This window comes from Peromyscus californicus, unplaced genomic scaffold (genome assembly GCF_007827085.1).
Source record: "Peromyscus californicus insignis strain IS unplaced genomic scaffold, ASM782708v3 Scaffold_4__1_contigs__length_199733344, whole genome shotgun sequence".
In the NCBI taxonomy this organism is placed as follows: domain Eukaryota; kingdom Metazoa; phylum Chordata; class Mammalia; order Rodentia; family Cricetidae; genus Peromyscus; species Peromyscus californicus.
In genome coordinates this window covers 129,142,023-129,169,955 of record NW_026294562.1, presented here as the reverse complement: position 1 = coordinate 129,169,955, position 27,933 = coordinate 129,142,023, and positions in this window count along the sequence as shown.

The window sequence follows — 27,933 nt, the reverse complement described above, 5'->3', positions numbered from 1 at the left end:
AGTTTGGGGTAGAGGAGGAACAAAAATGACAGCTGTCTTTAATGCAAGTAATGAAGAAGAGTGTGGAATGAGTTAAAATTCTTTACCCCCGAGTGTGAGAGAAACTGTATGAAAAAACCCTAAGGAGGCTCTTGGGTTTGGAAGCGGCATTTCCATGTAGCTGAGGTTTCAGCCCTGGTACCAGTTTCTCTGAGCACCTTATGATTCAGATGTGAGTTCTATCTCAAACTTCTCTCAACTCCTTGAAACATCCTTATCTCTAAATCCACAGCAATTTCATTGATTTTTATGAATATGAAAAAATATAAGTCTATCATGAAATAAAATATATAAAATTATGACTAAGTAATATAAATGAAATCATCATGAGGAGATATAAATTGCTAATATTCTGACATATTTTATTCATGAAAAACTATATATAGACACCCATTTTTACCTTAAATCTCTCTAAGATTATGTGTTACCATTTTAATTATTTAGCAAATATTTGGTTTATTCTATTAAATTTGTTGAAACTATTGAAGTAGTATGCTTTTATTGTAATAAGAGAGACAACGTGAAAAGATATAATGAACTTCCTGTATGTGGTCATTTCCTGCTTTCTGTTCTCAATAAATCCTCTTCACTTCCCTAACTCCTTCAAAGTTCTCAGACAGCTCTCAGAAAACACAGGGCTAGCTGAGAATAAAAACTCCTGCTCCAGCTACTGGTGGGAGAATTTGATTCTCCTCTGTCCTGCAGAGAAACTGAATAGGCTGGGAGACCGAGTTGGCCGTGGTGGGGGACAGCAACACCCACTGCCTCTCACAGTTGCTGAAACTGTGCTAGGCCCATGGAAATAACCAACATCAGTTGTTCACCCAAACAGTCAAAGGAGTCATAAAGTATAAATACATGGACACCCGTGTTTATTGCAGTACTGGCGATGATTGCTGTATCATGGAACCATCCTAGGAGCATGTCAATCAGAGATATGTGAAAGTGCATGCATTGCAGAATCTTAATGGGATTGTAAAGGACAGAAAATAAAGAAGGAGGGAGGGGAATAAGGGAAAGATAGAGTATGAAACAAGTTCTTTAGATGCTCAATCACAGAGAGATTTAAAAGCACAACAGTATATATCCTTCTGAAAGAATGATACCCTCATTTTGTAGTAGAAGAATAATAGCTAATGCTAAATATCACTCAGCTCTGTGGCAAACAAGAGAAAGAAAACTCTGATTACAATCAGAACCAGTGTAGGTTATTGGAAAGATTGGCAGCTCAGAATGTCTGAGAAAACTGGGATAGGGTGGGAGAGCTGGGTTGTGGAAACTACAGAGGCCCCTATGTTGCTGAGATAGTCTGAGGATGGTGCTGCCAGGAGATGTGAATGAATGTCAATCACTTTGTTTTGTCTTTAGAAACTGCAGCAAGAGTGAAAGGTGCAGAAAGAAGCATCCGTCTGCTGCAGCTCAGAAAAGCTGTCTGCCCTTTTTTGAGGGGAGGCATGGATGCTAATAATTAACTGTTGAATGGACAGAGAACGTACCACTTCTAATTCCATAATGTTCATAATATGGAAGAATGTATCCTGGGCAAATAAAATCTGTAAATGCCCACAACTACCACAGGGCATTCTTTATATAGTCAATTTTAGAAAAATCCCTGTCTAGTAAGGCCCAAATAGTCTTTTATAACCATAAAAAACTCCTCTCCTTTGGAAGTCACAGGAAACCTACAAAATACTGACAATAATTTTATTGACATGCTAGTTATAGAGTTGTGCTTAGTTTGTAAAATTTCATTAACTTCCGTACATATTTTTCTCTGCATATATTATCTTTGAAAATAGAATCTCTTTTTATAAGCAGGCACAATAAATATCTCATAATTTTTTTAAATCTTTCAAAAGTCTGAATCACATGGTCTAAATATTTTCTATATTGATTTTTTGAAACATTGGAATAATGCCAATTTCAACTGGCATAAATATAACCAATGTAGAACAGTAGTAGAAACACAGGAGAAAGGAGATATGCTAATTAAAATATTTATTGCAGTGTGAAAAAAATGAAAACAGAAAATTTGAGTAGACTGTACTCCTTACTGTTTGCTGTGACTGGTGCCATCCTGCTGGCTTTCTGTGTTCCCTTGCCATTTATCTATTGTCTCAATGACTCAGAGTACAGCAACACCCATTTTCATTCATAAGAGAGCTTTAGCCTTGGTTATTCTGCTCACATAGGTTGGAAGTTTTAATAATGGGTCTACTTTTCTCAGTATTCAGAAGATGCTCTACATGGTCAGAACAGATAACAATAAATTCTTAATAACAGTGTGTATCATTTAGAAACTATCACATTTCAGAAATAAGACAACTGATATGTTACACATCTGATGTACCACCTACCCAGTGGTGACAGAGATTGACACTCGGTGTCTCTACTATGACTACCTAACAGAATGTTCTGGTTTGAATCTCAAGTGCATGCCCCATGAGTGAATGTATTTGAGTATTTCATCCACAGCTGATATTGCCATGTTGGGAGGTGGTGGGGCCTAGTTAATGGAGCCTGGTAACTAAGGGATGGCTGCCTGTGGATCCGTATACCTGCTTCTCCAGCACCATGTCTACCTGCATGCCAGCATGCTACACACCATGATGTGAATGAACTAAACCTCTGAAAATGAAAGCAGGCCCCAATTAAATGCTTTCTTTTATAAGAGGTGCCTTGGTCATGGTGTCCCTTCACAATAGAAGACAGACTAAGACATCACTTGGTACAGGGAACAGAGTATTACTGTGGCAAGCATGACCATGCTGCTCGTTGGCAGAATGTGGACTTGGGCACTTTAGATTAGGAAAGTGCTTGAACACTTTAAGTGGGCCGCACGAAGAGCATGGGAGACAGTGGTACTGAGAGCAATGTAGATCTTGACAGCCTGACTAGGAGGTTGCAGAGGAGCACATTAGTAAGTGGCATAGAGATCCTTCTTACGTTATTTTGGCAAAGACTGTGGCTGCTTTTTTGCCCTCATTGGAAAAGTCTGTCTGAGGCTAAATTGAAGAGTTTTGGATTAATGGTGTTGGCAGCAGATATTTCCAGACAGCCTAGCATTGCCTTGGTTACTAGTGGTCACTTTTATGCAGCTCTGTAATGAAAAAGGAGCAATACAAAATGTATAGTTTGAGGAGAAAAGAAGCTCAGGAAGTGTAATGGAGCTCTGTCCAGTGTTCAAGGAGATGAAATGTTTAAAGGAAAGCATGATGCTTGATGGAATAAAGGGAATGATGAACTCAGGGTAAGACTCAGCCCAGCCAAGCATGCAACTTGTAAAAAGGTATGAAAGAGAAGCTTGAGCAGTGACAGAAACCATTGAAAAAGGAAAGCTGGTACAAATGTATTTCAATAAGGGAGCCAAGTTCCAGCTCCATCAAGGAGCAGAACTTGGCAGCTTCAGCCACATGGTTCTTGCTTTAAAATCCAGGATACAAGAAAAGGGTTATAGAAGCTCCTTCCATAGCTAAGAAAAACCACAGAGGCCATGCATGTGTTGGGTTGTCCCTTCAAGAAGAACTAGAGGAACCATTGCATAAAAATGTGAAGGTGTCTCCTGGACTGCCTTGGAGAACCCAAGATGTTAGAGATGCCAGAGCCACAGGATACCTGCCAAAAAAAGATGCAGATTGAGTGTGTAACCAGCCCAAGAGAGAGAAGTATGTTGTAGTCAACAAACCTGAAAGGAGTTGGAGATCTGAAGAGTGCTTTGACTTCAGATGTGGAGATACAGTTTGGAGTTAACGCTGGTGATTTATCTACTGTTTCCTTACTGTGCTCCCTTTCCTCCCTTTCGTAATAGGAATGTATATTCTGTCCTGCTGTATGTTGGAAGTATGTGACTTGCTTTTTGATACTGATTTTACCAGGAGTAGCAGTTAAGAGATTTCCATGAGTCTCAGAAGAGACTTTGAACTTTGGACTTTTAGACAGTGTTGAGACCGTATAGACTATGGGGACTTTTGAAGTTGAACTGAAGACTTTTTTTTTTTTTTTTTTTTTTTTTTGGTTTTTCGAGACAGGGTTTCTCTGTGTAGTTTTGTGCCTTTCCTGGAACTCCCTCTGTAGACCAGGCTGTCCTTGAACTCACAGAGATCCACCTGCCTCTGCATCCTGAGTGCTGGGATTAAATGCGTGCGCCACCACCGCCCGGCATGACATTTTTGCATTATGATATGGCTACAAGCCTATGGGAGCCAAGGAGTGGAATGTGGTGGTTTGAATGAGAATGGCCCCCATAGGCTCACAGATTGAAAGCTTTGTCATCAGGGAATAGCACTATTTGAAAGGACTAGGCGGTGTGGTCTTGTTGGAGGAAGTGTGTCACTGGAGGTGGGCTTCAAGGTTTCAAAAGCCTAAGTCAGGCCCAGTGACTCTCTCTTCCTATTGCCTGCAGATCCGAATGTAAAACTCTCAGCTACTTATCCAGCACCATTTCTACCTGTTTGCTATTGTGTGTCCTGTCATGATGATAATGGACTAAACCTCTGAAACTGTAAACTAGCCCCAGTTAGCCCCAGTTAAATATGTTCCTTCATAAAAGTTGCCGTGGTCATGGTGTCTCTTCACAGCAACAGAGCATGGACTAAAACAGGGGCTGTTGAAGATCATAGCCCAGCACTGATTCTGGGCTCATCCTTTGCTTCCTAATCCACCAAGGTGTGAGAAGTCACATTGCCCCAAACTAGGCTACTCCACCATGCCTCCCTCAACGTGAAGCACATTATCCTCTAAATTCTTGAACCAAAATAAAGGCTTCCTCCCTAAAATTGTTTCTGTCATGTGTTTTAATGCAGCAGCATGATAAGGAACTAATACCAGAGTTTGCCATAGGCTTCTTGGGGGTCCTGTTCCACCACTGAGCTGCTGCTGATGGCTGCAGTTAACTGAGCTCAGTTAACATCATCATCATCTGCTACAGACTCTTGACAACCTTATATTTCACCCAGCTTTTTCTGCCTGTTAAGAAGTTCCTCTGGACAGCACACCCATCTCTCATATCCTACCTAAGAAATGTAAAGATGGCTACCCAAGGCTGTGGCTTCCTAGCTTATTGAGGGAAAATTCCTTCCCAAATGCTGCAAGTCTCAGATGCCCAGGTATTTCAGAGGGGCAAGATGTGAGAGTTTTCACACTTTCTTCCTTCTGTCTCGATGCAAGTGGAAACTGCACACCTCAGCAGGCTATGTAATGGCCCTGCTGTTTCCCATTTCTTGCATGCTAGCAGTGCAATTTCACCCATTTGATGTCAGAGTATGTTGTCCCACAAGACAGTGACTGTATCACAGCAGAGACCTTTCCTGTCAATTCATCCATGAATGAGAAAGCAAACAACACTGCTTCTCCTGCCAGAAAAAAAGTAAGATTCTAAGCACTTTCTGATTATAATGATTCAGGCCAAAAGTGCATTTGCTAGATCAAAAGGCATCTGTCTGGTACCTGGGACTTATTGATTGTATTCCTTTTATTAATTTTTAAACAAATGTTTGTTTTATCCTCTTCTCTATGGAAGGGCTATTCATTTTTCATATATGTGGCACTCGGGCCCACCCATGTGACCTGCTTTGGCCAATGTAATATGTAAGGAAGTGAAATTGGTTCTTGAAAGAAGTTTCAAGAGCTGGCTGCTGGCTCACTGTGTTCTGATCAGCAAGTCCCAGGGATCTTCCTGCCTTTGCAGCCCCAATGCTGGGATTACAAAGTGCACACCGCCATTTCTTGTTTTTCTTCCATGGATGCTGGGGATTGAACTCAGGTCCTTAGGCCTGCACAACAGACACTGTTTAAGATCTCTCTCCAGGACCTGTCTGCATATTCTTCAGTCAGTGATCTTTCATGAAGAGATGTGAAATGACTTTTTAAAGATTTCATGGCTCCTGAACAAATTGATTTTTTTTTTAGCTCACACCTCAAGCACATGGTGAGTTTTGACTATTTGTTGGCATCTCTGAGGTCTGTGTTCTCTTAGCCATGTACACTGTCTTCCTAGGTTAGTCAACACAGAACATTTATCCTTGATCATTATATGAGTTGTTTATATATGGTAATTTTTATTTCAGAAGTAGGAAAAAACAAAAAAGATATATGTGACTTTAATTAATTCCAGTCAAGGTTTATTTCAATTAATATTTTCTTTAAAATAGCAGTTCACCTAAGAGTGAAAGACTTTCCATGAACTTACAGTAAACACAGTGAGTGAATTATCTAGTGTAAGAAACAGATTTAACCCACGTGGAATGGTATACCTAGAGAGCTTTACAAGTTATTTCAGAGTCCACAGCTCTGCAGAATTCACAGTCAATGTCAGTCCATCATCTAAAGTTACAGTCACAACCATACTTTACAGGTGTTTTCCCCACATCAATAGTAACTCAAAATGATGAACTTTAAATCTGATTTCTCTTAGATTGCTAGGTTCTGAGCATTTCTCTAGTTCTTAAATATTCATCCAATTTCTTTTGGATTAAAACTTTCAATGAATTTGCAATGTGACATTTCCATCTGTAACTTGGGCTTTCACTTTCCTCTGTTGTTTAGGAGTTTTTTGTGTAAGCATATGAAATAAGGTGATGGCTCCAGACTTAATCCAGGAAAGAACAAGGAAATACCTCACTAGAGTGAGTGTTGCTAGCTGTTAAGTGAAGTGTGTTACACTGCAATGGATTTACAGAGTCCTATGGCTTCCAAATGCCTTTCTTTGAGTGAACCAACAAACTAGCATTGCAGAGTCTGCTGTGGTGTGCCAGACACCTTGGAAGATACAGGCTCCAGTCCTTCATAACGACCCTAAGCCCATCTTTCCAGTGTCATCTCCCAAGACTCAAATGGGAACATTCCCTCAGGCTACTTTAAGGATGATGGAATAAATCTGGAGAATGGAGGGGAGGCCATAGTCTTAGAAATCAGTTGCGATGAAGCGGAGGACAAATTATGATGGGTTACATCAGTATGGCAGTAGCAAAAGTAAATTAGAGACAGGGGAAAATTAGTGGGAGGTAAAATTGAGAGACCATGGTGATAATTAGAATTGTGGTGGGAATTTGAAGAAAAGACAGAAGTAAAGAAAGGACAAATCTCGGGGCTTTGTTTACATGTTTGCTTTCCTGTCGGTGAGCAGCAGAAAGCTGTCATCCTTGTTCATCATTGGAAATGACGGGGTTCAATGACCTGGAAAGTGGCGAGGAAGGAACACTTAGATGGTAGATTATAATCCAGAAGAGAAACTGGGTTAGAAATACATGAGTTTTACATGAGTTTGTATTTCTATGAGGTAATCCACTACTGAAAGTGAGTGACACAGAGAGATGCCTTTCTGATGAAGATGTGTGTGTGTGTGTGTGTGTGTGTGTGTGTGTGTGTGTGTGTGTTCATTCTAGCAATGAACATACCATCTGACACAATGAATTCCTACAGAGAGAAGATTAAATGTGTCCTATTTCAGAAATAATTAGACTAAACACAGTAGGTTAGGTACAGAAGATATTACTATTATTTTTATCATGATATCACCAAGGCTAAGAAACGTGCCTCCCTCCCAAGGGTAAAAAGAATGTAATTCATCACATAAGAACCAAGATTAAGACCACTTTTCTCTGTTATCAAATGACAAGATATTGAAATACAGATTTCCCTGCTACTTCTGGAGTCCAGACTCAGACACGGTAGAGGACATGGGTAGAAGGGGAATTTGTTCCTTGGACTATGGTGTCAAACGACCGTTTGGAGGCAGCTTCACAGACCACAGGCACATGGAGAAAGTGGAAGATTGCAATACTCAGGTCCTTTCCTTCTCAGAGGCAACCGTGATCCTCCCCAGTGACCTCATGCACCCCAGACCCCCAGAGTGCATTCTTTTTCTGCTGGATTGACAGAAGCACAGGTCTGTAAACTAGTGTTAATCCAGTAATATTCTTATTAATAATCCTATCTACCAACGCATGACTGGAAATTCCTTTCAGATACTCACATTTGTAATGGAATTTTTATTTGGAATTTAAAATGCACCACAGATTGCTGTCCTTTTACCCTCTTACTTCTGAAAGCCTCGCTAGGGCAGTGTGTGCTCTTCAAGTTGCAATAATGGGCATTTTAATGTGGTGGAGAGGTAAGCATTCTTGGTGTAAATCATGCAAGTGTTTGATCTGTCAGCTAGCAGCCCTTGTTAGTGTGCCTATGTTTCCTGACTTTCTTGAAGACTATGGGATTGGGTGGACAGGTGGAGCAATTCACTTCCTCCTGAAATCTATGGGTCTGCCCAGGGACTCTTCCTGAGTTAGTTCTCATAAGATGTTAAAGAGTTCGATTCTCTTCTGATCCAGGTGAAAGTTTCTGTCAGTGTGAAGTCACCAAGCTTTTTGGGGAAAGCATAGGAAAGTCTGAACCCTGCAGAAGGAAACCTCAAGAAAAAAACGAAACGGAAATTCTGATTTCATAATAAAGTGTAACCAAGGGATTTGACCCTTTTAAGGGGAGTACAGTCATTAACACTGTTCAAGTGACCCTGGCCAGGACCGAAGGGGCTGTGATTTAGGGAAACCTACCCTCTATTATTCAAAATTAATTATCACAGGACACTAAGACACTGATATAAGAATTTTATCCCTGGGTGTATTTATAAACAGCCATGCTGTCTTTTACTTGGTTTTTGATGTAACAAGCACATCTGTTTGTTCTTGTATCTCCTGGGTTGACCCTCACCCTGGAGAGGGCCTTTCCTTTGGTAAGCAATCCGAAACAATTATCCTACAAATACATCCTCTTATGTGAGTTACTGTGGATGTTCTCACTTATTTATGGCCACTGAGAATTAACTCCAGCTACTTCATGTTCCAGAAGCCATGCTTTCCCACCTGTGAGGGACTGTGTCCTTTAAAGACAAGCCAAAATAAATCCTTCACTCCTTAAGTTGCTTTTTGTTGTAGAATATTATTTTAAGGTGTGTTACTTTTGTTTATTTTACATTTGTTTAACTCCGTGAAGCTGTGTTACTGTGCCTGTCTGAAACACCTGGTAGTCTAATAAAGAGCTGAAGGGCCAATAGTGTGGCAGGAAAGAGAAATAGATGGGGTTTTCAGGCAGAGAGGATAAATTGAAGGAGAGATCTTGGAGGAAAGAAGAAGTACTCAGAAAAGGAGGAGGATTCCAGGGCCAGCCACCCAGCTACACAGCAAGCCACGAGTAAGGAAGATTTACAGAAGTAAGAGAACAAGAAAAGACCAGAGGCAAAAGGTAGATGGGATAAGTTACAACAAGCCAAGCTAAGGCCAGACATTTATAATTAAGAATAAGCTTCTGTGTGTGATTTACTTGGGAGTTAGGTGGCAAGCCCCCCAAAAGAGTAAAAAAGAAACAACAACAGCTTTTCATCAGGTATGTGGCTAAAGCAATGAGTAAAGTAACTTATACTATTTCCAACTAAATCTTAAATTATTAGGGAGAGGAGATGTATTCATGTTCTGTGTGAACTTTTAATGATGTTTCCAAATGTGCCATCCTTTCTAACTTGAAAACTAAAGCATTTTCATTGATGAAAATCTAATTGCAAAGCTCAAAACAACAACAACAACAAAAATCCTAGTGACCCAAAGAACCCATTACCCCCACATCCTGTCTTTTATCTTTTTGGTTTCATGTGTATTATCATAAAATAATTCTCAGAAACGCTGTACTAAAGGATAAGACTTCATGAATATTTTCTCAAAACACATTTACTATAAATCATGTTTTTAAATGGCTTCATGGGCCTTGATTAACCTTTGACCTTTCTTAGGTTTGTTAGAGTTCAGATTTATTTAGCTAGAACCAGGATTAGGGTTAATGAAGTATTTGTTTCTCTGTAGGCTTTCATAATTACCAACTTGCACACATATACTCACACTTAATGATTTTTCCATGTCCCTGGATCATAAAACTGTGTTTAGGGAAAAACCCTGCCTTTGCATGTGTTCTTTTACAGAACTTGCTCCAGGAATGTTCTAGTGTTCCCTTAGCCCTGGCTCTAGGTCCTGCTTCTTAATTCTTGGACAGCCTGGCCTTTGGGAATTAGACACTGTGCTAAAGACTTTCTGGAGAATGCCTCTTGTCTCGCAGTGCCCACGGCTACCATAAGGCAATTAGCAGTTTGTATTTTTCCTTCTCTTGTCCTTGTCTGGAAAGAACACATCAACTTGCCTGCTGGTTTAAAGAGAAGGCTCTGCAATTACACAAGAAACTCTTGGCTGTTGGTGTCATTTCATCAAGTCTGAGAGATGAGAAAGCCCTCTCAGACACGGCTGGACTCTGGCTACCTGGGTGCAAGTCTAACCAAGGGGGGCTCTGGGCAAGAGGGAATTGGCTGATGTGAGACGAGCACGTTCTGGGCAAAAGAGGACCAACTGCAGGCTGCTTTTGACCAGTTTAAAGAAGAGTGGTACTCCTTGAATTTGAGGAATTCTAAATGACTTTTTAAAAAAACCTGGCTTTTGCACCTTGTAGCATCACCCTCCCTCCCCTGTATTTTAGGATGCTGTTTGTATGTACTCTCTTCCTGTTCTGCATAACAACAGTGGGAAAATGCACAGCTTACATTCTGCCAAGGCACTATGAATAGAGCGGAAAAGTATGGTCTGAGAATTTGAGGACAACCCTCATCATTTCACCCTGGTACCCTATGAAAATGCATTCTGAAAGAGGATTTATGATGCCTCAAGCATAGAGTCACTGGGGAAAAATATATAGCATGCAGGTAAATTTAGCTTTTGGATACACAGCAAATGTTTTTTTAGTATGTACATAATCCCTGATCTGTGTCCCATGAAAGTTGGGGCATACCTATACCAGATACGTTTTCACTCTCTCAATCTGGCTGGCTGACATAAATGTATCTGTGGACTTTTAAAGAACATGACCTTATATTCTCCTAGGATATTTTAACATAATTTCATTTAATTTTTATAATGGTAATATACTATGAACATGACCATTTCTATTGACAGAAAGAAGAAAACTTCATAGAGTTGAAGCCCCATGCCCTATATTCCACTTCCCATGAGTGGTAGAGAGATGCTTTATAGACCGATCACATGACTCCAAAACCCACCATCATTCCAACTCCCCCAAGGGATTTAAAGCATGTTAGGAACACTTGGCAACTCACTCATCTCCATGATCCAAGCTAATACCTAGAAAGCCGACCTAAAGGGCTCATAGCTCTCCTCTGAGGTTCACAATGTAATTATAGTGCTTGGTGTTCAATGCAGACGCATGCATCATCATACTAATTAAGCAACTGTCTTAATTACCAGGTTCCCCAGGGAAGCTGCTGTGCCATGGCCAGTATTTCATGAATAGTTCTGAAAATAGACATTATCTCTTCTCTCAGCAGAGAGAGTGATGAAAGCCCAAGACAAAAGGAGACTGTAGGACAATGCCAACAGAGACTTCTCTGAAGGGCTTGTAGCAAAGAATCATTATAATGGATTATATGTTCCTGAGTGGCGCTGCACCATGAGACTTATGGCAGTGAGATCCACTGGGCTGAACCTCTGCTGGTGTGTCTCACAAAACAGAAAGGCAGCCACTCCCTATGGCTTGCTCTCACTATCATCTCACCAATAGCAGTGAGTTCATTTTTAAATATTATATATATATGTATATATGTGTGTATACACACACACACATATATATATTGTGTGTGTGCACATATACATATATGTGTATATATATCTGTGTGTATATATATACACGTGAGAATTGACTCCAATTCAAGTCTGTTTTCTCCGTCCTAAAAGAGGACCACCTTTCTTATAAGCAGAGGGGCCCAAAATCTCAGAGAGAAAAATAAGTCAACTATACGGTAGTTCAATTGGCTACCAGCAGTGTTTTATTCTAAGTCCACTTCAGATTGTTTGTGCTCTACATCCCAATCACCGCTAACACCACTGTCCCCTACTGTCACACTACACATCAGGTAATGACTGTAACATGACATTAGTCACTGACCCTGCTTGGTTTCTGAAGGTTGGCAACTGCAAACATTTTAATGAGAAATAGCCTGCCCGTTATCCACAGAGATAAGAATTATATGGAAACTCTGATTAGCTATTGACAGTTCCCACATTGGCTGGTATTGACTGTCATTGTTAATCTTCTTAGTCAATTGGATTTAAACCCACCTGGGAGACTGGCCAGGCAAAGGAGTGCCTGTGAGGACATTCACGCAGAGGATTCCTTGAGGTGAGGAAGCCATCTAGAGTGAATGTGGATAGTCTCTCCCCATGAGCTAGGTGCCCAGACGAAAGCAAAGCAGAAAACGAAGGAACGCAGCTGGGTGCTGGCAGTCTCCTTCCTCTGCTGTCTGGCTTGTCGCTGCTCTGTCCCACCATACTCCCATCTCCATGATGGACTGGGCCCCCGAGACTGTGATCCAACACACCTGCCAAGTATTTTGCCGTGGCAACCAGAAAGGTAACTAATGCCCCTAAAATCATGTCACAATGAGCAGGACCTATCAGCCAGGCTCTGCACAGCCTTCCCGAGAGCTCGTCCAATGCTTGCTGTAGATGGGAGCTCAACAAATTCACCTTCCCACTTGTACAGAGCAAGGCTATGATATTCCTAATTCCAAAAACCGCAGCACAACCACTGTTCTGCACTGCCTTCCAGAAGGCTAGAGAAGAACAGAATCCTAACAGACTAAGTTCGTGGTTAAAAACTAAGATGATTAGTGTGTGCGCATGCTGGGGATGGAACTCAGGGCTTCGTACATGCTAAGCACCTTCTCTACTACTAAGAAATACCCACAGGAATTCCTTTGATTTTTTTTTTAACTTTTATCATTAAGTGGAACTTGAAAATATAAATACCCCTCATTTATACTTGGACATAAACATTTGAAAAGTTCCTCTTTGCGCCCCTGCAGGGAGGGGTACTGGTTTGAAACCCATGTCTGTGTGGAGGCTGATGATTATTTTACCTCATAAAGAGGGAGTTTCATCTTTTCCAATGCTATGCTAGACTTTGGAGTTACTTTAAGACAGTATTGGCATCAATCATCACCATTAATTGCTACTTACGAAGGAATCATACAATGTTGTACACATCAGAGACACGCTTGAGAGAGCTCAGACTTCAGGAGGAGAGAGAAAGCAGGGACATGGATTAGCTTCTTTGCGTGCATGTAAAGATGCTTGTCTGCCTTGCCCTGACTCTCAGGAATACTGCCAACCAGGAGGGTTCTAGAATCCTAATCTATTAGCACCAAATAACATGATAAGGCTGAAGTGAATCCAAATGACAGAGTGCCTTCGACACCTCCTGTTATTAATCCCAAGAGCCGGAGCAGCAGTGAGAGCGGAGGATGAGCCCCTTCTCCTTTGAGAAACTTGTTCCTCTGTCCTTATGTAGACACTCACCTGTAGACAGGAGGGGAGGCTGCCTGGGTAGGGGAGGCTGCTGGTGTAGGGGAGGCTGCTGGGGTATGGGAGGAGGCTGCCGGGGTAGGGGAGGCTGCCGGGGTAGGGGAGGCTGCTGGGGTAGGGGAGGCTGCTGGGGTATGGGAGGAGGCTGCTGGGGTAGGGGAGGCTGCCGGGGTATGGGAGGAGGCTGCCAGGGGGTGTGTGGGAGGTTTCTGGAGGTGTGGGAGGCTGTCATCAGAGACGATGACCATGGTCAGTACCAGGGCTCAATCGCCATTTTTTTCTGCTGGAACTTATCCATTTGTTGGTTCATTATTGGATCTTTTCCCCAAAAAGTGTGACTTTTGACAAATGACTTAACCTCTCTGTGCGTTCCTTTCCACATAGAAGAGAATAAAAGTAAGCTTCTAGATGAAAGCGCTTAGAGCAGTGCTTGGCTACTTCCTGAATAAAAGTTAGGTAATGTTAAGATTTTGTTTATTATATATTTTTTTAGATCTCTAAACTTGTCTCTGCTTTATTATAGTAATTTAAATGATCTCCTAGGATATTTGTTCTAATAAATTATGCTAGTATCATATATTTTGTGATATCTGTCTCACTCTCTTTTACACACACACACACACACACACACACACACACACATACACACACACTAAATAAAAAAATATATGTGTTCTTAAAAGACAGAATCTGTCGCTCTCTTTATATGCATAACTCTTATCAGGCTTTGCTAAAGATGAAATATTTGTTCATGAGAAGTACGTGAAAACTGATCTCTTCATCTATGCTGCAGGACAGCTTAAATAGCACCATGACCCCCTACCACTTAAAGCCTGGCAGGCCCCTCCCTACATCCCCTTCCATCTTCCTTAAGCACACCTAGACTTCATACATGTGTGGTGGTCCTCTTCAGCAGATCTTGGGGATTTCATCATAAAGGTTCCATTTCATTGAGATTTTCAAGTCCACTGGCTTCTGTTGAGCATCATAATGTTTGGGTTTATTTTGATTTCTCATGCATCTGCAGTCCCTCTTTGCACCGTTTCCCACTCTGTGCTTCTTGTATTGCTCGGTTAGCAAATGACATCATAAAACCAGCTTGCACAGGGTCCTTGTTTCATGTCTCGGAATGACTGCTTTCTACCATTTTTTAATTCCTTTATTTGTCTCTGTTGGTCTGATCTGCTTGCCTCAAATCCATTTCGTTGTTCTAGTCCTCCTCCACACACTATTTGGATTTTCATAATTTTCTAGATAAGCTAAGAATATGTAGCATGTATTTTATTAGTGCCAAGCATGTATGAATAAATAACTTACAAATATCCACCCATGTAGAGCATTTGTCTCCTGATGGTTAATGTGAAAGTTTCATTGAAGTGTTATATGATGGTGATGTCTTGGTGTTTGAAATTTACTATGGTGTACTTGCTGACTTAATGTACAGCTACCATTTTATAGGAGTCATCGACAAAGCATGTTCTTCCTTATTGAATAGTCTGATAAATTTCAAACAGTTCTGCTTTTTAAACTAGACTATTTTATTCATTCATTAATTGTTTGCTTTTTCTTTTCTTTTTCTTTCTTCCCTCCTTCCTCCTCCTACTTCCTCCCCCTTCCTCCTCCTCTTCTTCTTCCTCCTCCTACTCTTCCTCTGCCTCCTTCTTTTTCCAACAGGCTGGCCTCAAACTCACTAAAAGCTGACCTTGAATGTCCCTATAACCACCCAAGTGCTGGGATTAGAGGCACATGCTACCACAGCCAGGATATTTAGATGTGGTACTATGTTTTTTAACCTAATCTACTTTAAAAGAAGGGCATGAAGATAAATTCACACTCTGGCTAGCGTTCCTGTTCTTTTAGGTAATAACAAGTAGCTGCTAGCTGGGAGCAGTAATGCTCTCTTGTCTCCCTCCTCTAGTTTTAGGGATGCAATTCCTTCATTTGTGCTCCGTTTACATCTTGGTTTCTCTGCCATGCTCTGTCAGTGATGAAGACCTATCGGTCACCCTGTAATGGTTGGTGATGCAGGGGTGAGCTTGCTCAGATCCAGTTTCTGCATCAAGTCTCAGGGACACAGACACAGCCTGTTCTGTGTGTGTTCCTCTTGCCTAGTCATAAAATCCTGTGGATTAGGCACTTCTGCGTCTTCACACTCTTTCTTTAGTCTCTTCTTGATTCATTCAGATTCTCTTTCTATTGTTTGCATGAAAAGGGGACCATCAGGAACATTGGCTGAGACTTTTTCATGTTCAGAATTGCCAGTGGGTCTCAGGAGCTGGCTCAGTCAGTAAAATGCAAAAGGGCCTGACTTCAGCTTCCCTAGCCTTCATGTGGAAAGCCGTGGATGGCTCCCACATCTGCAGCACTAGAGTGGACAAGAAAAGTAACTCGCTGGCCAGCCTGCGAATCAAGGAGCTTCAAGTTCAGTGAGCCCTCCTGTCTCAAACAGTAATTGGGCAGAGCAACTGAGCAAAGACATCCCATCTCAAACTCAGGTCTCCCTGTGCATGCACATTCATGTGCATGTGCAGGACACACAGACTCATACAAGCAACACACACACAAACACATACACACACACACCACATTTTCTGTGACTGTACACATGAAATCTTAGCTTGATACAAAATTATTGGCTTACACACTCCTGTCTCAAGAGTCCTGTGGGTATGTATGGTCCTACCGTCTCTAATGGCTACTTAGAATAAACCAGACACATACCACCTCATGTTTATTTTCCTTTGTAAGTTACCTTCATCTTTTAAAAATATTTCATTTAGTCTTTCATGCATGTATACAATGTTTTATATTATACTCACCATCCATTTTCCCCTACAACACCACTAGACCCCACAACACATTTGTCCCCATTTCCTGTTCTCTTTTTTCCATCTCTTACCTTGTTTGTCAAACGAATCTTGTTTTTCATTGAGACTACTACTGTCACTGGAATATACAGTGGAATTTGATGACTCCATTTTGTTAACTGTCCCCTGGCATATTTCATAGACTTTCCTATTCAGGTTTATGTTTGTTTGTTTGTTTGTTTTTAATGTGGTAGGAAATATTTTTAGTTATTTATGCAAATATTTGCTTTTCAGAGCTGGAGAGATGGCTCAGTGGTTAAAAAGACTGGCTGCTCTTCCAGAGGACCTGGGTTTGATTCCCAGCACCCACATGGTGGCTCACAGCTGTCTGTAACTCCAATCCCAGAGAATCTAACTCACTCTTCTGACCTCCTTAGGCACAGCATGCATGATGTGGGGAACAGACATACATTGAGGCAAACACTCCTAAACATAAAAATAAATATTAAAAAATACTTGTTTGATTAATAGTTTGACATTCCCCTCAAGAAATGACAGGAACATTGAATAGCTTTGTGAGTGTTATACAGTTTATCTATCACTTTCTGAATACTTTAAACTTTTTCCATTTTCTATTTGATTTTTCAGTTCTGACTCCTATTTCTTCACTGTGATTTCCTCTAGGTTTATTATGTCTTTTACTTTTATCTTGGTTTCAGTGATGATCGTGTTTCTCCATTAGCTTTTTTTCTGAAGTTTGTTGGTTCATATTTCATATCCCTATGTTAAGTGTGCTGTTTCCTGCTTCTGTTCTCTCACTCTGGCTTCATGATTGTTCTTTAAAAGATAATCACTCCTTAGGGTTTAAAATACTTGCATCATGGGTCTAAAGAGATGACTCAGCAGTTAAAACCACTTGCTGCTCTTTCAGGGGGCCCAAGTTCAATTCCCAGCACTTCCATCAGTTCACAACTTCCTGTAACCCTAGCTCCAGGAAACCAGGTGTCCTCTCTAGCTTCCTCAGTCACCTGCAACCACACACACACACACACACACACACACACACACACACACACACACGCACACGCACACACACGCACGCACGCACGCACACACACACACTGTTATTATTGTCATCATTGCTTCCCATCTCCTTTTTGTTAATTTTGAGTCTGTGTATTAACGTTGTGTTATCTCATTTAAATTACTTACTGTTGAAGAACAAGTTATATTTTAGAAAGAAGATCTTTCTAAACTGTTTTAGTAAAACAGATCCCAGATCATGCTCTCCCATAGCACCTGTCCACAGTCCAAAACTCTGAGTGTTGAGAGTTCAGCTAATATGGCTGACATACTTCCTCTGAGTCACCCTCCTTCCTTGGCCTCTTCGACCCAGATGGAGGCAGGTTACAAAATCTATTTTATGAGCGCAGTCTACATGCTCCCCATGCATAATATTGCAAATAAAGGGTTCAGGTTTTGCACCGCAGGTTTTGGCCTTTCTTTCAGGAAGTCCGTTTGTGGTATTTCTTTCTGGGTTCAGCCAATACTGAGGTTTTTGTTGACATCTCTCTGTGTTTCTTTCTGGGGATTCACAAAGTAACTCGTGTTAGAAACCCAATGCTCTGCACAGTCCTGAGAAGCATTTTCAAGTCTAGGAATATATTTGTCTCCCAGGTTCCTTGTACATGTGTATAAATTCTTGCTTGCTTTTCTCTTTTGTTTTTAGTATCTTGCAGTGTAGGGAAGGGGAAGTTCTGGCCATGCCCATTTGAGTAGTTCGCACTTTGAGGATCCTGCCCTCTCAGACACTTAGTGATGGTCAGGTAGCAGTTGTTGGTGTAGAAATGGATGGCTACAGGCTAGCATAAAGAATTGCTAAATCAATGTACATGCTAATGGAATGTGTATATGTTAAACCTGTAAGTTAGGCTTTCTGAATTATCTGTATCTAATATTTCGTGGAAGTATATTTAAATACACAAGATTATTCAATTCCTCCTGGATTTCTGAGAGGCATATTAAATGAGATGTTTTCTGATAGTTTCATGTATTTCTTTTTCTTTCATGATTCAATTTTGTAGAGATGAAATGAAGTTTCTTTCATTCAACACAATCAGAAATTTTAGGAGTTTACTGATAAGGAATTAAAATAAAGTTAAAAAGTGAAGGGACTTTGTATGGCCTGAGGATTTGTAGTTTAATGTCTATTTCATTGGCATCACTTTCTTTCTATAAGAGAATTTGTTGGATGATCGAGTCTGGATAGTTTATTGCTGGGCATGCCACACTTCATCACATGGTTAATTAGCTCAGATACTCCAAGAGGTGAGATCATTACTTTCTCTTGGTAGCAACTGAGAGGTTCTTTGTATTGGAGAAAAAGACCAGGTGTTTGACTTCAAATAGGAATTACCACCTAGATGTCTGGCCTAATAATAACAAAATACTCATGGTTCCAATCCAAGAAGCGGGAAGGGAGTGCTCTTTGCAACTTCTTTGAATGATGTTCACAAAAATGTATTAGTAAATAAATTAGTATCTCTGGTGATATAAAACATTACCCAACAAATAGTCACATACAATAAAACAAGCACCATCTTCCGTGATTTCTGGGTACCAGGAATCTAGAAGCTTTTCTGTGGGACTCTGGATCTGTCCTCCTCATAAGGTTTTGCTCAAACTGCTGTTAGGGGTGCAGGTATCTAAAGGCACCTAGAGCTGAATCATCTATCTGCAAAGTCACCCATGTAGCCAATGACAAGAGACCTCAGTTCCCAGTGTGCGGGTATCCCCATAGGACTGCTGGCAATATACCAGTTGGGACTGTGAGAGAGAAACAGTGTGTGGGGAGGGTGGGGGCGGTGAAATGGGAGGGGAGAATGAAGAGTCTTACAGTCTAGCCTGAGAACTGTAATACTATCACTTTTGCATATTTAATTAGCTATATAGACCAATGATAGTATAAGCATATGAATATTGGTGGATGTAGATCATTGGAACCATTTTGGAATGTGGTAGAAGTTTAACACCATCAGGAAGTAAACCAGACATATTCTCTGTCTCTGTCTCTCTGTCTCTGTCTATCTCTCTGTGTGTGCCTTTGTCTCTGTCTCTCTGCCTCTGTCTCTCTCTCTGTCTCTCTGTCTCTCTGTGTGTGTGTGTGTGTGTGTGTGTGTGTGTGTGTGTGTGTGTGTGTGTGTGTGTGTGTAAATATAACTATTCACTGCTTTGGTTAGTCTCCTGATCAATAGAACATGCATGTAACAACTGATAGGACTTGATAGATACCGTGATCTATGTCATATGCACGGGATGATGAAATCCTTATATTCTGGCAGAAGAGAGAAATTTGTCAGTGAATAGACAGGGACACTTCTCTTTTGGATAAAAGAAGCTTGAAAGTTATTGTATAAAAAATTGTGGGGGGAATTTTGTGGGCTCCTGTGCAGAATCCAAAGGTGGGAAAGTATGTTAAATCTGTCTTTTATAGGCACACAGAAGTTGAGAAAGATTGAAAGACTGACTGGCATCTCAGAAAGCAAGAGCATGATTGTTGAAAACTTTATTTTCCAAAACTGGGCACAATAGTTCCAAAGCTATCTGTTCTTCTTCACTGTGACCTTTTCCCATGGACATGGAGATTCTGTGACTCCATGATCAAATATGAAAGCCTCTGGGGCTGCTTTCCTTATTAGACCATAGTAGACATGGTATCTTGCCTTAATCTGTCATAACTCTTAACGAGCTGTCTGCCGTTTGGAGCATCATTTAGGTGTCCACACTATAAGAATGCAAGCCAAGTATAGAACCATGGAAATGAGAAGTCACGTGTTTGGGAGAGAGATCATGGTGTCAACCCAATGTCATGATCTTTGGCCTGACCTGAGACAGAAAACACAGGAGAAGGAGGAGAGGGGGGTAGGCAGTGGCCAGAAGTGAATCAGGAGTTTGTTTTCAAGTGTTGAATTTAAGGTACCCATGAGATTTTTTTTAAAAATGATTTAAGTCAAGTCTTGGACAAGCAATTTAACTATGTTCTTACTCTCCCATAATTTTTACCTTCTCTACACATCCTAATTATTTTTAATTTTAACAGAGGGCAGCAATCCAGGAAGATATTGGTTGCTACTGAGTTCTGACTAACAGCTCCTCACAGATCTTCACAGTGTAATGGTCCTACCATCCCACCAACCCACTTTTCCCATTCTGTATTTTTGAATTTCTAATTATGGGCATAAGATCCAGGTAATGACTGGGCTACAATTTCTGCAAGACAAATTATGTACCTAATTATAGGCATACAATGATATCGAAGCATCGGATGCTTCTATAGAGAAGATAATTATCAACCTTTGCACTGCAATTAAGTCTAAATGGGAATCCTCATCACTTTCCAAATGGGCAAATAGCAAGCCAGCTTTGATTGGCTGTATCATGGCAGCACATGAAATGGATTTGCTGCGCAGGTTAATTAGTCATCTACGGATGTCACAACCCTCAGAAAACTCCACAGTGAGTCTAAATAGCAGAGTTAATTCCCAGTGCAGTATGAAACTCTGCATGAATGTTTTTATGTGCCTTATCTTTGGCAGGCTAAGCTGTTATAATTCTGCCATCTATATGATTTACGTCAAATGACCATGATTTCTACCCATCAACTCAAATATAGACATGAGTGAAAGATTCAGGAAGAGAGAGACCCAGTTTGAAACTCCACTTGCTCTCATTCTTACACTGAAATTTTGATTACTGTTAACTCTTCTCAGTTCAGAAGTTTATTCATAAACTATGTGTGATTCATCATATTTTCTATGTATCTCTATAAATCCTTCTCCAGTTATTCATCATATGCAGAATTCACTACAGTGGGATATCTGTCTGTAGTTGTTCCTGATCAATGATTGATGGGGGAGGACCCAGCTTCAGGGGTTGGTGCCACCCTAAGCAGGTCGTCCTTGGTTGTATAAGAAAGCAGGCTGAGTAAACCACGGGGAACAATCCTGTAAGCAGTATTCCTCCATGGCATCTGCTTCAGTTCCTGCCTCCAAGTTCCTACATGATTTACTATTTATATGGCTCTTTTTTTTTTGAGAGAATTTTCAAATATATTATCTTTGTAGTCTATGTTTTTTTTGGGGGGGTCATCCTAGGACATAGTTGACTAAGGTCTGGGGGTTAACTTCTAATGCCCAAGCAGAGAATGACCTGGCATTTAATCCAGATAATCTGTAGACAGGATGATAAAAGTTATCTACTTAATTCCCTCATTTTACAGACAAGAGACAGAGACCTTGATTTGGAAATGGTTTGTTTATGACAGAGAGATGGAAAATGGCAGGGTCAGGCAGAGTCTAAGACTTCTAAATCCAAACTAAATTGGAATCGTTTGCTTTTAAGAGTAAAATGCCATTGTCATTTTGCATAGAGCTGACTACTACATCATGTTTGACTTGCTCTCTAGTTGATCGTCACGTGAGGTCATCCTCAGTGGCGTGCTTATCACAACACTTTCAGTGTCCACCTGAATGCTGATGTACCAGTCAACCAGCTGTCTTCCCAGAATGACAAATACTTTCTCCTCTGAGGTCTCCTCCTCCAAACCCCTTTCAGCAAAGACAAAGGAGTTTAATAGAGTTATTCCTGGCCCAGAGGTATAGACTGACTGCAGAGGTGCAATCCAAGGTCTTTATAGCCTCACAACTCAGCTTCTCATATCTCCTCTCGAGCTTTGTTTTCATTGAGCAAAACTCATTTTGGCTCAGCACTGCAACTGTGGCACATTCAACTGCAACAAATGTGTTTTCTATGTAGTCTATATCTTTATTGACTATAAGAAAGCTCGTAAACCAGCATAGATTAGGAGTCACCCATATACTAAAAATGAAATGATAAAAACTGGAGGCAATACAATAAAATATATTTTCAAGGCAACATCTGATGTTGCTTTGTATGTTTAGCCAAGAGACTTGAAAGCAACCAGGCACAGTCTCTTGGACTATACACCTTTGGGTGATGTGCATCTTCCTAGGCTAGGACAAAAGGGAAAGAGAAGAAGCCCTTTAGACCCCTGAAGGACAATGAAGTCCAATCCTTCAAGCCCATCAACAAAGCACTTTGAAGAATGTGTACTTGCTACAGTGATACGCGATTTGTGGGAAACCACTAATTGCCACTTATATAATGTGGTTTTAAATCTTTCCTGAAAAAGTACACAGCTCCTTCAGAACGAGGCATTTACAAGCTGCAAAGCTTCCAAAAGCTCTTGCCTGGGGTGACTGGCATTTTCCTGCGCTTGTACTTATAATGACAATTGAACTTCACTGTCCTGTGGGGATAGTGGAGCTGTTGGCCAGTAATGAATGGAAAATGCTAAAAAAAGAAAGCTGCTGTTTGACTGAGGGCAATATAATGTCAGGCCACAAAACTCCTTTTATGGATTGATGCTTCCACAGTCGCAAGGCTCGACTAGCCTTTCTTTTTTTAAAAAAAAAAGAAAGAAAGAGAGAGAGAGAGAGAGAGAGAGAGAGAGAGAGAGAGAGATGAAAGAAAAAAAAGAAAGAAAGAGAGAGGGAGGGAGGGAGGAAGGAAGGAAGGGAGGAAGGAAGGAACTAAGAAAATTGGGTCCAAATGACTTACTAACCAGAACACTACTCCTTCTAGTCGAGTGAGCACATGGCACCTGGATCCTTCTATTCTCTTCTCTAGAGCAACATCCAAACCCACTGCTCTCATACATTTTTACTTTCCTGGTTTCTGTGGTTACTCCAGGCTATATACTCACATCTACAGATTTGGATCTAGGCACCTCGGGTGAGAGAAGAGGCATGAATTTGGATAGGAGTTGCAGGGACACAGAGGAAGTTGTATGGGGGAGAGGGTGGAGAGGAAATGTTGTCAAGAGTACTCATGAATGAAATTCTCCAAACTAAATAAATAAACAAACAAACTGCAAAAGTGAATGGATGGTTTTTGAATGACAAACACCCTCCTCAGTTATTAAAACCCACCACTTGGCTGGCCTCTCTCTCACCTGAATCTAGCTCTGGGAATTTTGTTTTTGTTTTTTAACTTCAGGAGGTTTTGAGGTTTCCTTCCTAATATATGCTGTGAGTTAGGGATCACTTACCCTGGCAGTTGGGCCTTTCCACCATATCTGTGTGTTGTGACAATTACCTTCTATGACACCCAGGCCATAGTGAACTCATATCAGTTCTTTATGGTAAGAATTGTTGTTATCTTCAGTTTACAGATAATAAAACAGAAGCAGATTGGAGAAGCAACTGAGGTATATATTAAGTTCTATGACACACTGCTTTGCTCTTTCAAAGCAATTCTTATTACAGGAGCAGAAGAAAAGAAGACAAACCAAATGCAAGGAAACCTAAATGAAATTTACATAGGTAACATTTGACTACAGGTGGTGGAAGATTCAGTGTACTTAACTTTTCTGCCTTCATGTGTCAGGAATATTAACCCCCCCCCAACCCACCCCACCCCCACCAAAAAGAAACATCAATTCTGGGGCTGAGAAAATGGCTCAGCAAGTAAGGGTGCTTGCTGAACAAGCATGAGGAACTGAGTTCTAATTCTCAGTACCCACTACAATTCTGCAATGCCTATGAAGCACATCAATGACCATCACAGCATAATAACCCTAAGCATGCAGTAGTGGCACCCATAACTTGGCAGTAACCAACAGCTCTCTAATTGGACTTAAGACCCCCTCAACAAGAGAGAAATCATGCTTGTACTGGAAAGTTAAAAAACAATTTAGTGCTAGTGAAACCATAGTTATTGGAGAATTTACAACCACTAATTTACTAAACTGGCATAATCTCTAATAACAATCTATAAACATTTATCCTTATACCACAGATACATGTAGTCTTTACCTCTCATCAAGGAAATCTCTTCTCCTACAACAGACAGAGATCACTACAGAAAACTACAACCAACTAAAATTCACAGTTCCAACAGACACATCTACAACACAGCTCCCACACCTAAGACTCAGAGAATGTTTTTAAAAGAGAGGGCAGAGAGATTGTAACAGCCAGAGGATCAGGGAGTTTGCTGTTAAGACTGTGTCTCCTACTGTCAGAAGCTACACCCATAAAGTCTGGCCAACATGACTTCCCAAATGTGAACTGAACAAGATGGTACCAATGGACATGACCAAGTAGATGGGGAAAAGTCCATGAGACTTCAATCTTTAAAAAAAAAATGTAGACAAGTGGGTAAAGCTAACAGCAGAAGAGGTGATCTTCCCCAGGGAATTGGTTTTCTAGTGCCAAATGGTCAGCTCCCAAAACAAATACAGGTAGTGTTAAATAGACTTAGTAGAGTATTTTTAGTAATATTAGTGTACATATTACTATGTATATTACATATACATACATGAGTATACATATACATGCAATAACAATTAATGAAAGTAGAGGCCATGAATTTGAAGATGAGTAGGGAAGGGTATAGTGGGAAGGACTGGAGGGAGGAAAGACAAGGGGAAAATGTTAGAATTACATTATACATTATACATTATAATCTCAGAAATAATAGAACTTTTATCAGTAGTTTTCTGAATGCTTGTCTTTGCTTCACAAAATCAAATCATAAACATGTATTAGATGTCAGTGTGGGGGAAAAAATGTTGTGATTGACTTCCCCCTACATGACTGTAATACCACGGCTGTGTGGGACAGAGACAGGAGGATTATTAGGGTTCCTACCCATCTGCTTAGATCCAGGTTCAGTTAAAGACCCTGCTTCAAGGGAAGTGGGCAGATTCTCCTCTGGTTTGAATTCATACCTGAGGACACATGCACAAGTTTCTCTCTCTCTCTCTCTCTCTCTCTCTCTCTCTCTCTCTCTCTCTCTCTCTCTCTCGTGTGTGTGTGTGTGTGTGTGTGTGTGTGTGTGTGTGTGTGTGTGTGTGAGGGAGAGAGAGAGAGAGAGAGAGAGAGGTAGAGGAAATAGAAAATTATTTTATTATTTATTTTTAAGTGTGTGGGTATTTTTCCTGTATATATTTCTCTGTGCTATGTGTATATAATGCCCAGGTGCTGCAGGCCACAAGAATATGAAATAGAGATTCAGATGTGTATGATAAAGCCATACTTTGAAGTGTCAAGGAATCCTTCTAGAGGGAAGCCATGTATCAAGGAATATTTGGTGTTACTTGACTTTTAATATTCAGCTGTTTCTTAGTATTGATAGACCCCAGACTCAGGGTACCACCCTCTTGGGTGGATGCCCCAGAAACCTGGACTCCAGACCAGTCGATGCAACCAGCAAGAGGCTTTTATTGATTGTTTGCGCAAATGGGCCCCTTGCACTATTCAGTGAGAGGAGCCCCGAACAGCAATTGCAGGCATCTTTTAAAGGCAAAAACCACAAAATTAACATAGCATTCGGGGCAATACATAATTGGCTGATTTGAAGATCAGCACCGGGGAGGGGGAGTACGACTATGGGGACTTTTCATGGGGGCTGTTTTTCTTCCTAGAATAGCCACAGGATGTTCTGCTAGACCCAGATAATGTCACAAGAATGTTCTGCTGAGGCTACAGGATGCACAAGAAATGTCACAAGAATGTTCTGCTGAGGCTAACGGTTTGGGGGCCTGGGACTGGTATTCGTTCCTCTTTCCCATGTTTAACTCTTTCAGTATGAATTTCTTTTGCTCATAGTTTCCCCAAGAACTTATAACTGTGAGTGGACCATTCCTTGGGCATATATGCTTAAAGCACTTGGATAAGGACACATAGACAGGGCTTTCTGCCTCCAGGCTCCCTGCTCCCTTTTTAGCATTTGAGTTAGATATCTGCATTCTGCAAATATCCCCTTTAGCTACATCCAAGGATAGAGACAGCTCCAAACAAAGCATCCAAGGACAAGTGACCTGGCCAGACCACCGGCTAGGTGCCTGATACCCCTGATTTAAGGTAAAATGTCCTTTTGGAGACACAGCCTGGCTCCTAAGCCAAGCACCTGTCTCCTAGGTGCATAGCTTATCTTTTTGTGCAAATCAAGCTCAGACCTTCCTTCCTCTGTCAGGTGAAATGAGATTCCAGAGTGACTGACTCAGAACTAAAAGGTTTTTTTTGTTTGTTTGTTTTTGTTTTTTGGGGGGTTTGTTTTTTTTGTTTTTGTTTTTTGCATACCAGGTGAAGAAGGATTGAGGCAGAATGCCTAAGGCCAGGAAGAATCACATGTCAAGAGAAGAAAGAACAAGGCAGAGTTTTGGTAGATCATAGGGACTGGGTCAGGTCAGGAGAGTAGGAAAGGAAGGAACAAAGAGGATGGAGAAACTGAGGACGAAGATGAGATCAATAGCAGAAGAGCTTCCTTAGGGCTATGGGAGGACAGAAAAAGAAGGGACTGAGAGGAACTGAGTGTCAGAATGGACATAGAATTTTGTCTTAGAGAAATAAAGTAGACAAACAAAGGAGCTCAGTGTACTTAGATTCTTTTCCCTCAGAATACCCCCATTCCGGCCATAGCGTCTCCCCCAGGACTCTGGGAGAAATCTCAGGATAGGCCCCTGGGAAAATTTTGATACCCAGGGAGTCCAAAGGGCCCAGAGTGAGTCAGAGCTCCAGAGACTGGATTTTCAGAGAACTATGAGCAGCCATATATGGGTGTGTTGTCTAACAGTTTCCTCCAAGCAAGAATGTAGCAACTCAAAACAGCTTCAGGAAGTTCCTGAAACTAACCAGATTCACTAGGCCCCTCCCTCCTAAGAGTAAACGAGCCAAGCCACTATGAAGAGTCAGACCAGAGCACCTGCCTGGAAGCCTCAGAAACCAGCTGAGCTGCCTGGACGAGGTTTAGATAAACTGAGTCACCTTGTAAGGACACTTTCCAATCTGTTGCACTGCCTTCCGTTTCTGCTGTGTGCTCCAGGTTCCCAGCTCTGGTGATTCAGCTGCCTTTGAGTCATTTCTACCCCTTTAAGTAACCCTTCACCCATACTTCCGTAAGTAACCCTTATAAAAGGCATTGGTTCACCAAGGTGAACTTTGGTGGTACCATACTTTGATCCATCCCAGACTTCCTATCTAAGGTGAGTAGATGAATGTATTGTGTCTCCCAAAGACAAGGCTTATTACACAAACAGGGAGCTACAAGTTGAACCTGGTTTCTCTGGTAGAGTAGTAAGTGTTAATAATCGCTGAGCCATTTCTCCATCCAAGAAGCTGTTTGTAATTGATACCCACTGGGAAAGGAAAAAAACAGTTTTCTCCAATGGGGTATCACTGGGATGACTTTGACTGAAACATATTGCAAGAAATTATAGAGAACTGAAAAAAGAAAAGAAAGAAACCCTCCCCACAATATAAATAAAGAAGGAAGGAAGGAGGGAGGGAGGAAGGAAGGAAGGAAGGGAGGGAGGAAGAGTGACTAATACCTGATGATTGCTGAAAAGGGAGTCAAGGGCCAGAGAAGAAATGAGGCCACACTGTTCTCCCACTGAGGCAGGTCACAGAGTTCTAGCTAGTGGTTCACCCATCAGGTCAACACTGAAGCAGACCACAGCCAGAACAGGAATCCCTCTGGCACCAGTAGGGCAGACAATCCTTATAACAGGTTCTTACTCACTTTTTGGCTTTGGCCCTGACTACTTCAGACCCAAGTATACTGACTTACAGCTGTATGGAACTCCTTCTAAAAAATCCATT